Consider the following 14,410-nt stretch of genomic DNA (forward strand, 5'->3'; position numbering starts at 1 on the left):
AACAATCGAGAAGAATATCTAGAAAAAAAAATTGAATCCGAGGGTATAACGGTAGACTTCAGATTTTTAAAAAAGACTGAAATTATTATAAAATCATTCAAATCTTTATATTTTTAATATAATTTTTTCAAAGCTCGAAAAATCACATAAATGTCAAAAACCACAAAAACGACAAAAAATGACAAAAACACAAAAATAACAAAAATGACAAAAATGACAAAAATGACAAAAATGACAAAAATGACAAAAATGACAAAAATGACAAAAATGACAAAAATGACAAAAATGACAAAAATGACAAAAATGACAAAAATGACAAAAATGACAAAAATGACAAAAATGACAAAAATGACAAAAATGACAAAAATGACAAAAATGACAAAAATGACAAAAATGACAAAAATGACAAAAATGACAAAAATGACAAAAATGACAAAAATGACAAAAATGACAAAAATGACAAAAATGACAAAAATGACAAAAATGACAAAAATGACAAAAATGACAAAAATAACAAAAATGACAAAAATGACAAAAATGACAAAAATGACAAAAATGACAAAAATGACAAAAATGACAAAAATGACAAAAATGACAAAAATGACAAAAATGACAAAAATGACAAAAATGACAAAAATGACAAAAATGACAAAAATGACAAAAATGACAAAAATGACAAAAATGACAAAAATGACAAAAATGACAAAAATGACAAAAATGACAAAAATGACAAAAATGACAAAAATGACAAAAATGACAAAAATGACAAAAATGACAAAAATGACAAAAATGACAAAAATGACAAAAATGACAAAAATGACAAAAATGACAAAAATGACAAAAATGACAAAAATGACAAAAATGACAAAAATGACAAAAATGACAAAAATGACAAAAATGACAAAAATGACAAAAATGACAAAAATGACAAAAATGACAAAAATGACAAAAATGACAAAAATGACAAAAATGACAAAAATGACAAAAATGACAAAAATGACAAAAATGACAAAAATGACAAAAATGACAAAAATGACAAAAATGACAAAAATGACAAAAATGACAAAAATGACAAAAATGACAAAAATGACAAAAATGACAAAAATGACTAAAAATGACAAAAATGACAAAAATGACAAAAATGACAAAAATGACAAAAATGACAAAAATGACAAAAATGACAAAAATGACAAAAATGACAAAAATGACAAAAATGACAAAAATGACAAAAATGACAAAAATGACAAAAATGACAAAAATGACAAAAATGACAAAAATGACAAAAATGACAAAAATGACAAAAATGACAAAAATGACAAAAATGACAAAAATGACAAAAATGACAAAAATGACAAAAATGACAAAAATGACAAAAATGACAAAAATGACAAAAATGACAAAAATGACAAAAATGACAAAAATGACAAAAATGACAAAAATGACAAAAATGACAAAAATGACAAAAATGACAAAAATGACAAAAATGACAAAAATGACAAAAATGACAAAAATGACAAAAATGACAAAAATGACAAAAATGACAAAAATGACAAAAATGACAAAAATGACATAAATGACAAAAATGACAAAAATGACAAAAATGACAAAAATGACAAAAATGACAAAAATGACAAAAATGACAAAAATGACAAAAATGACAAAAATGACAAAAATGACAAAAATGACAAAAATGACAAAAATGACAAAAATGACAAAAATGACAAAAATGACAAAAATGACAAAAATGACAAAAATGACAAAAATGACAAAAATGACAAAAATGACAAAAATGACAAAAATGACAAAAATGACAAAAAAGACAAAAATGACAAAAATGACAACGATGACAAAAATGACAAAAAAACCACAATAACAAAAAGACAAATATGTGAAAAATGACTAAAAGACTAAAATGAAACAAATGAAAAAAAATAAAAAAGATAAAAATGACTTCTATAAACGAAAGAAAAACTAAAGTGGAATAATAGTTTTGAATGAAAATGTTTATTGACTATTTGTTTATCTTAATTGATATAAATTGGATCGATTATAGGCTTTTGCTTTGAAAATCCTTATTTTTAAGTAGATGAGTAACTTTAATCGTGTTTAAGTTATATGGTATTGGATCTATTGAATGAAATTTTATACTTTTTCGTTTGTTGATTACTCACCTTTGGTCCTCTGTGTAAGCTCAAGCCTTTTTTGTTTGGTCATAACCCTGTAATTCTAACAAGGATTGTAGAGAATAATGATGAATGGAGAATATATTATCAAATATAAAATATTATTCTCTACAAAGGATGTCTTTCACAAGAAGAACAACACCACACTCAAGAGAATAAATTTGAATTTGAATTTATTTTCAGCTTAACCCTAAATTGTCTTATTCTAGGCAAACTCTACATATCACTGCAAGTGCTAATAAATTCTGAGCTTAAAGATGTAATTATTCACAGGCTTAAGGCTACGGTAAAGTTTTTTTTTCTTCTTCATTTGTGCACTGCCTCCCACCTCGGATTTTTTTTCGTCCTCCCACACGAATTGTTTCCAGCATTTTTGGAGGACATTTTATATACACGATTTCCCAATTACTGGCTTGTAATCATTGTGCAAAAGAAAAAGGATGCCTCATGAATGGGCTCGATTTTCGGAGCAACCCTTTTTCTTTTGATGGATATCAATGATTGGATTCCGATTCTGGCGTCCGTCGTCCGTTTGGCTCAATGGTCTCTCGCAGCCACAACCCCCAGGCTGTGCTGTGTGTTCGTTATCATTATTATCTCGGAGATTTCGTTGAGTTTTTTCTCCGCAGCTCGTGCAATTTCTACGTAATCAGGATTTATTTGTTTTGGGATGACTGGAAGTTGAAGTGAAACAACAGATATCCGGTTTTAATTTTTGTTGCCTCCGTTTTTTCTTTCTCCCATGGGGATTCGAATTTCGATGGTCCTGAAATTGAGATCATTTTCATTATTTTTGTGCAACCGAAATGAAAGGAATCTGTTTGTTCGTATTCTATGAAGGCTAATTATGAAATGTGCATAATTGTGAGATTTTTCCATCATTTTGTCAATTTTATTTTAACAAGTTCATCATAACGAATTCTTTGTATATCTGGAACGTTTTGTTGAGATAATTGGGTGCAACCATTTGCGATTCTCAGAATCGTTTTCGAAAAGATAAACTGCCTTCGCGTGATACTAAGCTATGGGATTATTTTTTCTAGATTGAAAACGATTTTGAAGGTTTCAATAGTGTTATCACGAAATAGCATTTAATGATTCAAAGTAAGTCTATAAAAAGTGATCTTGTTTTCAAATTTTCTTATCCAAATGACTGACTGGTGTTTCTAGAAACATTTTTTAGTTCAGGTTATTATAATTCTTAAGCTTTTTCTCATTCATAATTCACAGTATGAAATCGTTGAAATATCATCACCATCACAAAATCCAACTCCTTTGCGGGTTCGCTAGAAATAAAATTCAGAGAATCAATCAATCAGTCTAGGTCAATTCCTCAAGATTGTTCCGTAAGTAAATAATTCTTAAAGTGTTATTGATTTAACGAGGACACCTAGAAGAGGAAACAGAACGAAAGAAAGAAAAAATTCGTGACCCTATCCCCATTCAAAAAGTGTCTTTGAAGTCCAATTCAAGATGTTGAAGCTGTTTTATTGGAATTCTTCGAATTCCGAACCCATCGCCGATGTATGTACACACAGATTCATGTCAATAAATTCTCAGGGTACAATCGTTTGAAGCGTACCGTATCCTTCCGTTTTTTGCGTTCGATACATTTCTGGGAAAAATCTTCATAAGATCACATGTGATGAAAAAGGTAGAATCAATAGTTTGCTTATTGACACTAACGAACTTTTGAATTCATTGCAAGGAATTTCAAAGTCAAGGTGTTTCTTCCATTTTTTTTTTTTGTGAGAAATATTGGAACAAAATTGATTTGATAAAAACGTATTTTTTCAAAAAAAGAAGTTTATAAATAGATGAAAAATAATGTGCTGAACTTATGAATAAAGCATTTTGTAACAATCTTCCCGACTGACAACAGATACTTTTAAATAGCGTGATTCGAATATTGGGAAAACGGTTGTAGTTTGATCTGTAAAAATATAAATATTTGATATAAAATCCCGATCCTTGATTCTGAATCTTGAATCTATATCCTAAAACCCTGGATCCGAATCTTTATGTTATTCCTTGACTTTTATCTCGATCGCTCGATCATGATCCCAGATCTTGATCCTGATTCTGATCTTGAATTCTGGTCTTGATTTTCATCCCGAATTCTCATCTTTAACCTATAATAGTTTTATTAGAATTTTTAAGAGATTTTCCACCAGCACTAAGTAAGTTGCCATTTGAGCAAAGATACTTTGCTTACTATAGTCTTCAATATGGCGTGTAATGATCAAACATAGATGTTTGGCTGCATTTGAAACGATAAAACAGGCATCTCATTCAAAAATATGAATTTTGAACAGTAAAACACTATTTTCTCCGTTTCAAATCTACATCTTGAAACTAGAAAAAAGTGTGGTTTTCTGAAAAAAAGAAAACAAAGTTGTTTCGTGCAAGAAGAAAATCTCTTAAAATCCCTTTAAAACGTTTGGAATCCTAAAAAACGCCTTATGTAATTATTTATTCAAATAGGTCGTAGAAGCATTATTATTCACTTTTACACAGAAAATTTGAAGAAGCAATCCTGATTTTTGTAGAAAAACGTAAATAGTACTATTCTTATTTTGAACTTGTTTTCATATTTGTGATTCTTAAAAGTGAATTGCTTTATTCAATAAAAGTAAACTTTTGCTTGATTTATTCGTTGAACAATTTAAAAAAATGTATAAGAGGTTTTTGACGATTTTGAATCATACATATTTTAACAAGCGAAACACAAAGCGATACTATACGCATATCTCTCACTGTATAAACTGTCGAAAATTAATTTGTTCACAACTTGTTTTAGCATATCGATTTTCTATTTCCCTAGAGAGAAAAGAATACGAAGGTAATATAAACTGTAATCAGAAATGAGCAATTCTAGTTTAGAATTTACGTCACAAAAATAATCGATCGCTACACAAACACATTAAGTTTTTAGTGACCGAATTATATTCATTTGATTTGAATAAACAATATTAAAATCTTAGATATAATATTACTTTGAAACGCCCTTATATGATGTCAGAAATAGTTGTAGTATTTTTTTCAATTCATTTTTTTTTTTATTTTTATTTTTTTTTTAAGTTTTGTATTTCTGAAGCTAGAAAATCTACGCAGAAACTGGGTCCTTCATTAAATAAAGGATAGTAAAACATTCAAAATCAGTTTTAAGTTTTTATGCAGGTTTTTTAGTTTAAAAGTTCCACGATTCATAGCACTAAAGGTGATAGATAAAATTTGTCAAAATATTTGAACTCATGACAATAAAATCTTTTACAATTAGTTACAAAAAATAACATACAGTCTTAATCAATTGCAACTGAAATAATCAACACATCTAAATCTGGATATCTGAAAACTGAATTTTTATTATCATATTGTGAATTATCTGGAAACATAATTGACGATAGGGCTGGTGGTGTGAATCTTGAAACTCAGCCATATTGGATAACAATGATTCGAAGATCTTTCGGATGTTCAACTCGAACGAATGCCTAGCTGCCGAGAAAATAGTCGCCTGATCCAACGTTGTAATTTAATAATATTTGATTCGATCGATTTGACTTATTTTTTTTTTAATATCTAAGATTCAATTTGAGGATCTTAAAGGTAAAGCGTATGACAGCAAAAAAAACTAATTTCAAGAAGTTACGCTTTTGAGTTGTTGTGTTTGTTCATTTTTCATTTACATAGTATTCCGTCTCACGACATAACTTGACGAACACAATTCCTAAAATTCACTAGGTCCATGGCAACCGTTCTCCAATTCCTCGGGCACCCCACGTTCGCCAGATCATGTTCCACTTGGTCTAACCACCTCGCTCGTTGCGCCCCTGCTCGTCTTGTTCCTACCGGATTCGTAGCGAACACCTGTTTTGCAGGACAGTCGTCCAGCATTCTCGCAACATGTCCCGCCCAGCGTATCCGGCCAGCCTTCACCACCTTCTGGATACTGGGTTTGCCGTAGAGTCGCGCGAGCTCGTGGTTCATCCTTCGCCTCCACACTCCGTTCTCCTGTACGCCGCCAAAGATGGTTCTTAACACTCGTCACTCGAATATTCCCAGTGTACGCAGGTCCTCCTCGAGCAATATCCATGTCTCGTGCCCGTAGAGAACAACCGGTTTAACGAGCTTCATATACAGGTTACACTTCGTGCGAGGGCTAAGTCTTCTCGACCGCAGTTGCTTGTGGAGCCCATAGTAGGCACGACTTCCGCTGATAATTCGCCTCCGGATCTCACGGCTGGTGTCATTGTCTGCGGTCACCAGTGAGCCGAGATAGCCAAGGTCTTCGACTATCTCCAGCTCGTCGCCGTCGATCGCACAGTGCGGCGTTCCATAGACAAAAATCAAAAATTCGAAAATTTTATTTCACTAAATTAAGTAGGCGGTGCTTTTCATATATGTTTGAAGTGTGCTGCATGCGTATAATTATTCACGGTGGAGCACTTATATGCCTGTATCAGGGTTACATTGTCAGATTGTTTCAACGCAACTCGTGCTGAGTATTTTTTCAGAAAAAAATACTCAATTTTACTAATTTTTCTCTAATCTGTTGGTGACATTTAATGTGTTAACCGCAATGGAAACTCAAGAAGCAAGTAAGTAGAAGACATTTAAGGGGTTATCTCTGTGATTTATTTCCATATATACAAATATGAAGGTGTTATCGATAAGCGTACTTTATATTTCAAGAAAATGGACATTCAAACTTCAATTGGACATTACATAAATATATATATCAAAATACCTCTCTGATTTTTTCTCCAGTTATCGTTTATGGTATCATTTAAAAGCTAAAAGTGGTTTCAGCTGCCCGAAATTGCCCGTTTTACAGATTTTAATGTTTTTCTAGATGATGTTTTGACTGTTGAAAATCACGATTTTTCACTAGTCTTGTTTTAAAGGGTGGTTCAGACTGGCCGTTCCAAGCAAAAAGGTTGATTATTCAGTTTTTTTTTACCTCAGATATTGGAAAAGGAGGGCAAAAATACTGCATTGAAAGAAATATCTTAATTTGCGCAAAAATCGTCATTAAACACGTGTTTTTATGGTATTTTAGGTAAAAAATGGCGTTTAAGCTACTTTTGCGATCACGAAAAACAATGTTTTCGGAATAAATTACTATTCTGATCTAAATGAGATATATTATCAGAAGGTAAAATCATTTTGTTTGATTTTTTATGCATATATGTATATGAGTCACTTTTGTGAATATTGTTTTAACATACGCCATTCATGCCAATAATAGCTCACATCATTTCCAACAACTTCCTATATGACATGTATGAGTAAAAGTGCCAAAAACCATCAGTTTTGATTTTTGTCCCGGTATCCCATACATTCAACGCACTGTGGATCGTGACCTTGTTATTACTGGACAAGCGGGTTCGGTCGATCTCGGATCCGCAGGCCAGCATGTACTTCGTCTTGGACGTATTAATCATCAACTCAATCCTTCCTGCTTCGCGTTTCAGTGTGCGGTAGATCTCCTCCACCGCCGCAGATGATCTGCCGACTATATCAATGTCATAGGCAAAGCAGATAAGTTGACTGGATCTGTTGAAAATCGTGCCCCGCATTTCGCCCACCGCTCATCGAATAACACCTTCTAGCGCCACGTTGAACATCATGCAGGATAGACCATCACCTTGTCGAAGCCCCCTGCGCGATTCGAATGAACTCGACAATTCACCCCCCCACACAGCACCGCGTTCCATCCATCGTCGCCTTGTTCAGTCTGATCAGCTTCCCGGAAAAGCCGTTCTCGTCCATGATTTTCCATAGCTCGTTACGGTCGATCGTGTCGTATGCGGCTTTGAAGTCGATGAATAGATGGTGCGTAGGGACTTGGTGTTCACGGCATTTTTGGAGGATTTGCCGTAATGTGAATATCTGGTCCGTCGTAGACCGTCCCTGCATAAAGCCAGCCTGATGACTTCCCACGAATCTGTTTGCTTATGGCGTTAGGCGGCGGAGTAGGATTCGGGACAACACTTTGTAGGCGGCATTGAGGACAGTGATCGCTCGGTAGTTCTCACAGCCCAATTTGTCGCCCTTCTAGTAGATGGGGCATATTACCCCCTCCTTCCATTCCTCCGGTAGCTGTTCTATGTCCCAGATCCGGAATATCAACCGGTGTAGGCAATCGGCTAACTTGTCCGGGCCCATTTTGATGAGTTCAGCTGCGATGCCATCCTTCCCAGCCGACTTGTTGCTATTCAGCTGGCGAATGGCTTACTTAACTTCACTCATCGTTGGGAGTGGCTCCTCTTCGTCGTTGGCTACGCCGGCGATGTACCTTCCTCCACCGTCTTGATCTCCTGCATGTGCGCCGTTCAGGTGTTCATCGAAGTGCTGCTTCCACCCTTTGATCACCTCACGATTGTCAGGATACCCCTGTCTTTATCCCGGCACATTTCGGCTTGCGGCACGAAGCCTTTGCGGGATGCGTTGAGTTTCTGATAGAACTTTCGTGTTTCTTGGGAACGATGCAGTTGCTCCAGCTCCTCGAGCTCCTCCTCCTCCAGACGGCGCCTTTTCTCCTGGAAAAGTCGGACTCGCTGCCTCTTCCGCTGTCGGTGATTTTCCACATTTCGATGGGTGCCTCTTTGCACTACTGCCGCCCGCGCGGCATTCTCTTCGTCCATCACCCTCCTACACTCCTCGTCGAACCAGTCGTTCCGTCGAGATCGCTCCACATAACCGATGACGTTTTCCGCAGCACTGTTGATGGCTGTCTTGATGGTATCCCAACAGTCCTCGAGAGGGGCTTCGTCAAGCTCGCCCTCTGCCGGCAGCGCTGCTTCGACCGATTGCGCGTAGTCTGCCGCGACCTCAGGGTGCTTCAGTTGTGCGATATTTAACCGAGGCGGGCGCCGGTTTCGTGTGTTGTTCACTACGGAGAGTTTTGGGCGCATCTTCACCATCACCAGATAATAGTCTGACTCGATGTTGGCGCCTCGACATGATCTGACGTCGATGATGTCCGAGAAGTGCCGGCTGTCAATCAAAATGTGGTCGATCTGTGATTGCGTTTGGTACGGTGATCTCCAGGTGTACTTGTGTGGGAGGCGGTGCTGGAAAAAGGTACTACGTACGGCCATTCGTTTGGAGGCGGCGAAATCTATCAGTCTGAGGCCGTTTTCGTTGGTCAGCTGGTGCGCACTGAACCTTCCAATTGTCGGTTTGAATTCCTCCTCCTGGCCAACCTGAGCATTGAAATCCCCGATGACGATCTTGATATCATGTTTTGGGCAACGGTCGTATTCACGCTCCAGCTGCGCGTAAAATTCGTCTTTGTCGTCACCGGTACTTCCGAGGTGAGGGCTGTGCACGTTGATGATGCTGATGTTGAAAAACCGGCCCTTGATTCTCAACCGTGAGTTGATCAGCCACCACCCGATCACGCGCTTTTGCATCTTTCCCATCACTACAAAAGCTGTTCCAAGCTCGTGTGTGTTGCCGCAACTCTGGTATATGGCACGACCATCTGGATACGTTCGTACCGTGGAGCCCTTCCAGCATACCTCCTGCAGCGCTACGATGTCGAATTTGCGGCACGAGCACGAGCACGTGGGTACTGCCCACAAAATTTAAAAATCGACAGTACCATGTTCCAAGTTTCCAATCGCTAGTCCCTTTTCGTCGCGTGGATCTTTGCCGATTTCCATCCGAAATTTGTTGTTCGTTGTTCGTTGCTTATGTTTTTTGTAGTCACCCCACTATCTCGCAGGAGGACCGTCGTGATGTTGCTGTTTTGGGTCCCGAACACTACCAGGACGTTGTTGCCCTCCGCACGCCGCCCCTGACATGGAGAACAGACGCGTACGAAGCCCCCTAACTCAGTTTGCATGCGACCAAAGCATCCACCGAGGTTGGGTACCCGATCTCCGCTAAGGTTGCTCGCACCCCAGCTAGCACCACGGGGAGGTAGAGAATCGGAGTTGCAAACAAGAGGTGATATGACCACTGCCCGAAGGTTGGGTGTATCGGGTCTCGAGTTGCACATTGTCTACCGTTCACTAGCCCTAGTTTATGTAACTTTTTTAAGTCTCAATTCTTCATAAGAGTTTAGAGTAAAAATATAAAATCCAAATCTTAAAAATAGTTTGTTTATTTATTTATATTTTTAAATTTAATACCCCAAAATGATATGTTTCTAAAATGGAGAATGAATTTTAGTTTAAATGCAAATCCAAATCAGCATTTTGTCCCAATGATGAACCGAACTTAAGATCAAGAATAACAATCTGGATACAAATTTCAGAATCCGGGTACAGGCTACAAATTTGGAATTTTATTTCAAGAAAATTGGAATCAGAGTATCGGGAATGATAAACTCACCAGATAATTTTCCGCTCTGATTCGGGCAGGGCAAATTCGGGTTAATCAAGAAGAAAAAACTCGAAAAGTCATTTATTTTATGAAGACATATCCGTCAATTAATTTGGATAAATTTTGCTCGAAATTGGACACAAAATACATAATTGTTTTTACGCAATTTGAATTTTTCTTTGATTTTGAAAATAAATTAGAAACATTCGAGAAGAACCCGGGCAATCAGGCAACCTTAGTTAGTTTAGTCTTATTGAAAATTCTATAAACGAGTCTACGGGCTGTTCCCAAAATTCATGCATCAACTTCTTTTGAAAATATCTTTTGATAGCATTTCTCGAGTACATTCTTTAAATATCTATCGATCAGTGAGAAAATTTTTGCAACGCTGTAGTGGCTTTAGATCTGAGTCAAGATTGTTACTCTAGATTCACTTTAATCGTTCATCAACATTTGATTAAGAGTTTAAAATTTGGAAATTAGAGAAGAACATTTTGCTTGAAATTTTTTGGACCCTCATGGAATAGGAGGGAGTTTAACCCCCAAAAACCCTCCGTTCCTACGACTATGGGTTTGAGTAATATTTTTAATACTTTCCATAACTTTCGAATTTTCGATAAATTTTTGGTACGAAAATGTACCAAGACGAACTCAAAACATTAGATTCGAGTCATATGTTTTTTTTTAATAAGAATAGCTTAGTAAAATATTATTGAGACCAAAATTCATTCGTAGCTTTAAATTTTTAAATCTATAGGGTTGCCGTAAGATGATTCCCTTAAAATAAACTTTATGCGAACTTTGCCTCTTCCAGAAAACACTCACAAAACCTTAAGCTGTTGAGCAAGAATTCTTACCACTGACTGAAGCTTTAACTGAAAGAATTCTTACCACTGACTTAACTTTAATCGAGAAAAAATAGCTTAGGCGAACCTAATGCTTCATAAATTCAAAATTTATATTCAAGGAATATTGTTAGATAAACTTTATCAAAAATCGATTTTTCTTAAATTTGATGTTATGCTTGATATAATGATAAACTGTTCTTACAAATATGTCCATTATCGGGTCCTGCTTTTGACATTTAGGTTTTGCTTAAAGCCTCTACATTAGAGCTGCTAATGGTTTCTGTTTAATCACTCATAATAAGAAGCCCTTCAAGCATATCGAATATCGAATTACGATGAACCAAAAACATAAACAGTTCAGAGAACCTTTTTGTAATCACTCTAATCGAACAACTCAGTGTTTTGATGGGATAACTTTCTATGAATTTTGATGTTTAAAATGTTTGAGCTGACTGAACGATAATCCGGACGTGATTAACAGACAAGGCGCTTTATTCGAAATGGAATCTTTAGTATAAAAACCAAAGAAAAAACTGCTGTGTAAGTAAAATTCTTCAAGATCGCTCGAACTTTTCCTATTTTCAAAATTGTAAGAATCAGTTGAAATCATCAGATTTCAAGCAACAAAAAGTAGACAAACAAATCGTTCTCCGGCTAGAGAACTGTAAGAAAGAGCACATCCTTTGGGGAGGAAATTTTGCAGTCTAACTTCCGCCTACAGCATCCGGTCCTGCAGCCGGCAGCAGAGCCAATATACCATCAACCGAACCACGTGAGCGGTGGATTTCGAATTTGCCAGAACCGGCTTATGGAGGGTAGTTGGTACATTTCACTTCCGGTAAAGGGATCAAAGCTCAACGAACCAGCAACTGATGGTTTCTGGTGTTTGATAATTAATTTTAATTGGAACAGGAAGAGAGAGAGAGAAAGAGATTCAGAAAGACAGAATCAACCAGACAGCAATTCTGCAATATTGCGCTTTTTACTTTGGGCCTGAAACAAATAGACTGTGTCATCATTTTGATTGAGTAACCAGCAAAATTTATCATGCGGTCGCAAAAGTCAAAAGTCAAACACCAACCTTTTCGATTGCTTATTCTAGCTTGATTCTATTTCTGAACACAAAAGAGTTGTCATATTTTTCGAGCACCCACCTAATATGATGCTGTTCTTGATAAGCTCGGTAGGGCTTCCAATTTGAAAAACTTCCAATATGTTTCATATTTTCGCTTAACTCTCCTTACCTTCCCGTTACATAGGATCTGGTTTGGATCCATTTTGCTATTTCGGGTTCCTCTTTTCCTGGAACAGAAACCAAAGTTATACATTAAATTGTTTGGGTGAATTTTCGCTGTTTCACGGATAAGTTAATATTAACAAAGTTTAACAATCACTCAAATTGATTGCTTTTTTTCGACATTTAACACTCCATAATCACAAGTTCGTTGCTTCGCAGGTGAAAGTAAATAGCATTTAATTCCACCTGCAGCTCCGAGCAAGCAAAGTAAGAAGAAGCTTAAAGAGTGGATGGCGAAAATCTTTCATCTCAAGTTACAAAAACACCAGGAAAAAAATGAATCCTGGCTCACCTTTCGCGGAATTGGGAAGCGTTTTGCTGCTGTTGATGCTATCAATTTCACAGAACCTTGGCTCGAAACTCTCACGAAAACTCCGATAAGAAGTTAACAAATTTAGCAGATTATGTAGGTAGGTTCATTCGAAGAAGGGCGCGGAAAACCGGAATGAGTAATATGAGAGATTATTTTCGCAACAATAAGGGGAAGTTTAATATTTAGTTTGCTCCTTCGAATGTAGCAAAATATCTGCCAGGTTATTTCATTAAAAGTTTTATCTCAAGTTCAAACAGAAACTTTTCGGTTCCTATATCAACATTTACCGGCCCGAGCCACGAGTGTGGAATGGATGTGAAAGGTCAGCAACGTTTGAGGTAGGTATAGATATTTATATTTTATTATCAAAGTTTATTAGAAACTCTAAGCAGTTTTTTTTTATTTTGAACTTGTGCGTAGGTAAAGATTTTAGCGTAAATTGTTCTTATATTAGGACATTTTGAAGTATAAGCATTCTAAATTGGTAAGGTTTCTTATTATTTTATGTCAAGCACAGTTTTTTGACGTGGAATTAAACCACCTACTTTTCATGAAAATAAGTAAGGTCACGTGAAATTTCTGGTTATATTTGATACAAGCCGTATTGCATATTATATATGAAACAATGCATCTGAACTCTTAAAATAACTCTTTATAGTTTTTAAAACTTGAAAAAAAAATCGTAAACTTTATTAATCGACCTAAATTTTAAATGTAAAATCCGATGCTGAATCCGGAAATGAAATTTTGAAAAAAAAAATCACTGTAGAATGAAATTAGAAGTTTCTTCAATGCATATTGCAAGTGAATAAATTTGCTATCGATCATCTCAACTTTATTTTTGAGTATGACATACAAAATTTTTGTGTGAAATTTTGATATTGTGAAAGAAAAATCCAGTAAATATTGTTTCCGATTTTTCCATACAAACATCCATCCAAAAAGAACAGGGCCGGATTAAGCCAACGGGGGGCCGGGGCAATTTTTCTCAGGGGCCCTTCTGATTCGATTTTTTTTAAATGCTATCCCAGAGAATACAAAACATTTTATACGTGTAAATGAACTGAAGATGAGTTCAGTATACTGTCGATGCGATGCGAAATAGCGATGTTGTCTGGGTAGAAGATAGTTTCTGGAATCTTCAAATTGTTAATCAATCACTTGTGAACATTGTGGAAGAGTTTAGAAATTTCTCAAAATGAAAGCTCTGATTTGAGCTGCAAAATGCAATTTAATTCTTTTTTTTTAATGCATTAGCTTAAAACTGTCCGTTTTAGAAAAATAATCATGATTTTCATTTCATCTTTTATCGATTGATTCGTGCTTCATCGAGAAATATTAACCTAATGAAAATTGGGAAGTTTCATGAAGATTTAAAACAAAGAATATAAATTTAAAAAAATAAACAAAATAATTAAATTCAAATTCCATGCAA

At 35.7% G+C, this 14,410-nt stretch overlaps 1 protein-coding gene across 1 annotated transcript in view; it reads right to left on the minus strand.

Annotated features, from left to right (window-relative positions):
* Window positions 1-2,386: 2,386 nt before the first annotated feature.
* Window positions 2,387-14,410, minus strand: part of LOC129747935 (somatostatin receptor type 2-like) — a 43,726-nt gene continuing 31,702 nt past the window's right edge. The window contains exon 2 of the mRNA XM_055742361.1: window positions 2,387-2,949. The gene's annotated coding sequence lies outside the window, so the exon portion shown is untranslated. The remainder of the gene's footprint in view (window positions 2,950-14,410) is intronic.

Source organism: Uranotaenia lowii, chromosome 2, assembly GCF_029784155.1.
Source record: "Uranotaenia lowii strain MFRU-FL chromosome 2, ASM2978415v1, whole genome shotgun sequence".
Classification (NCBI taxonomy): Eukaryota; Metazoa; Arthropoda; class Insecta; order Diptera; family Culicidae; genus Uranotaenia; species Uranotaenia lowii.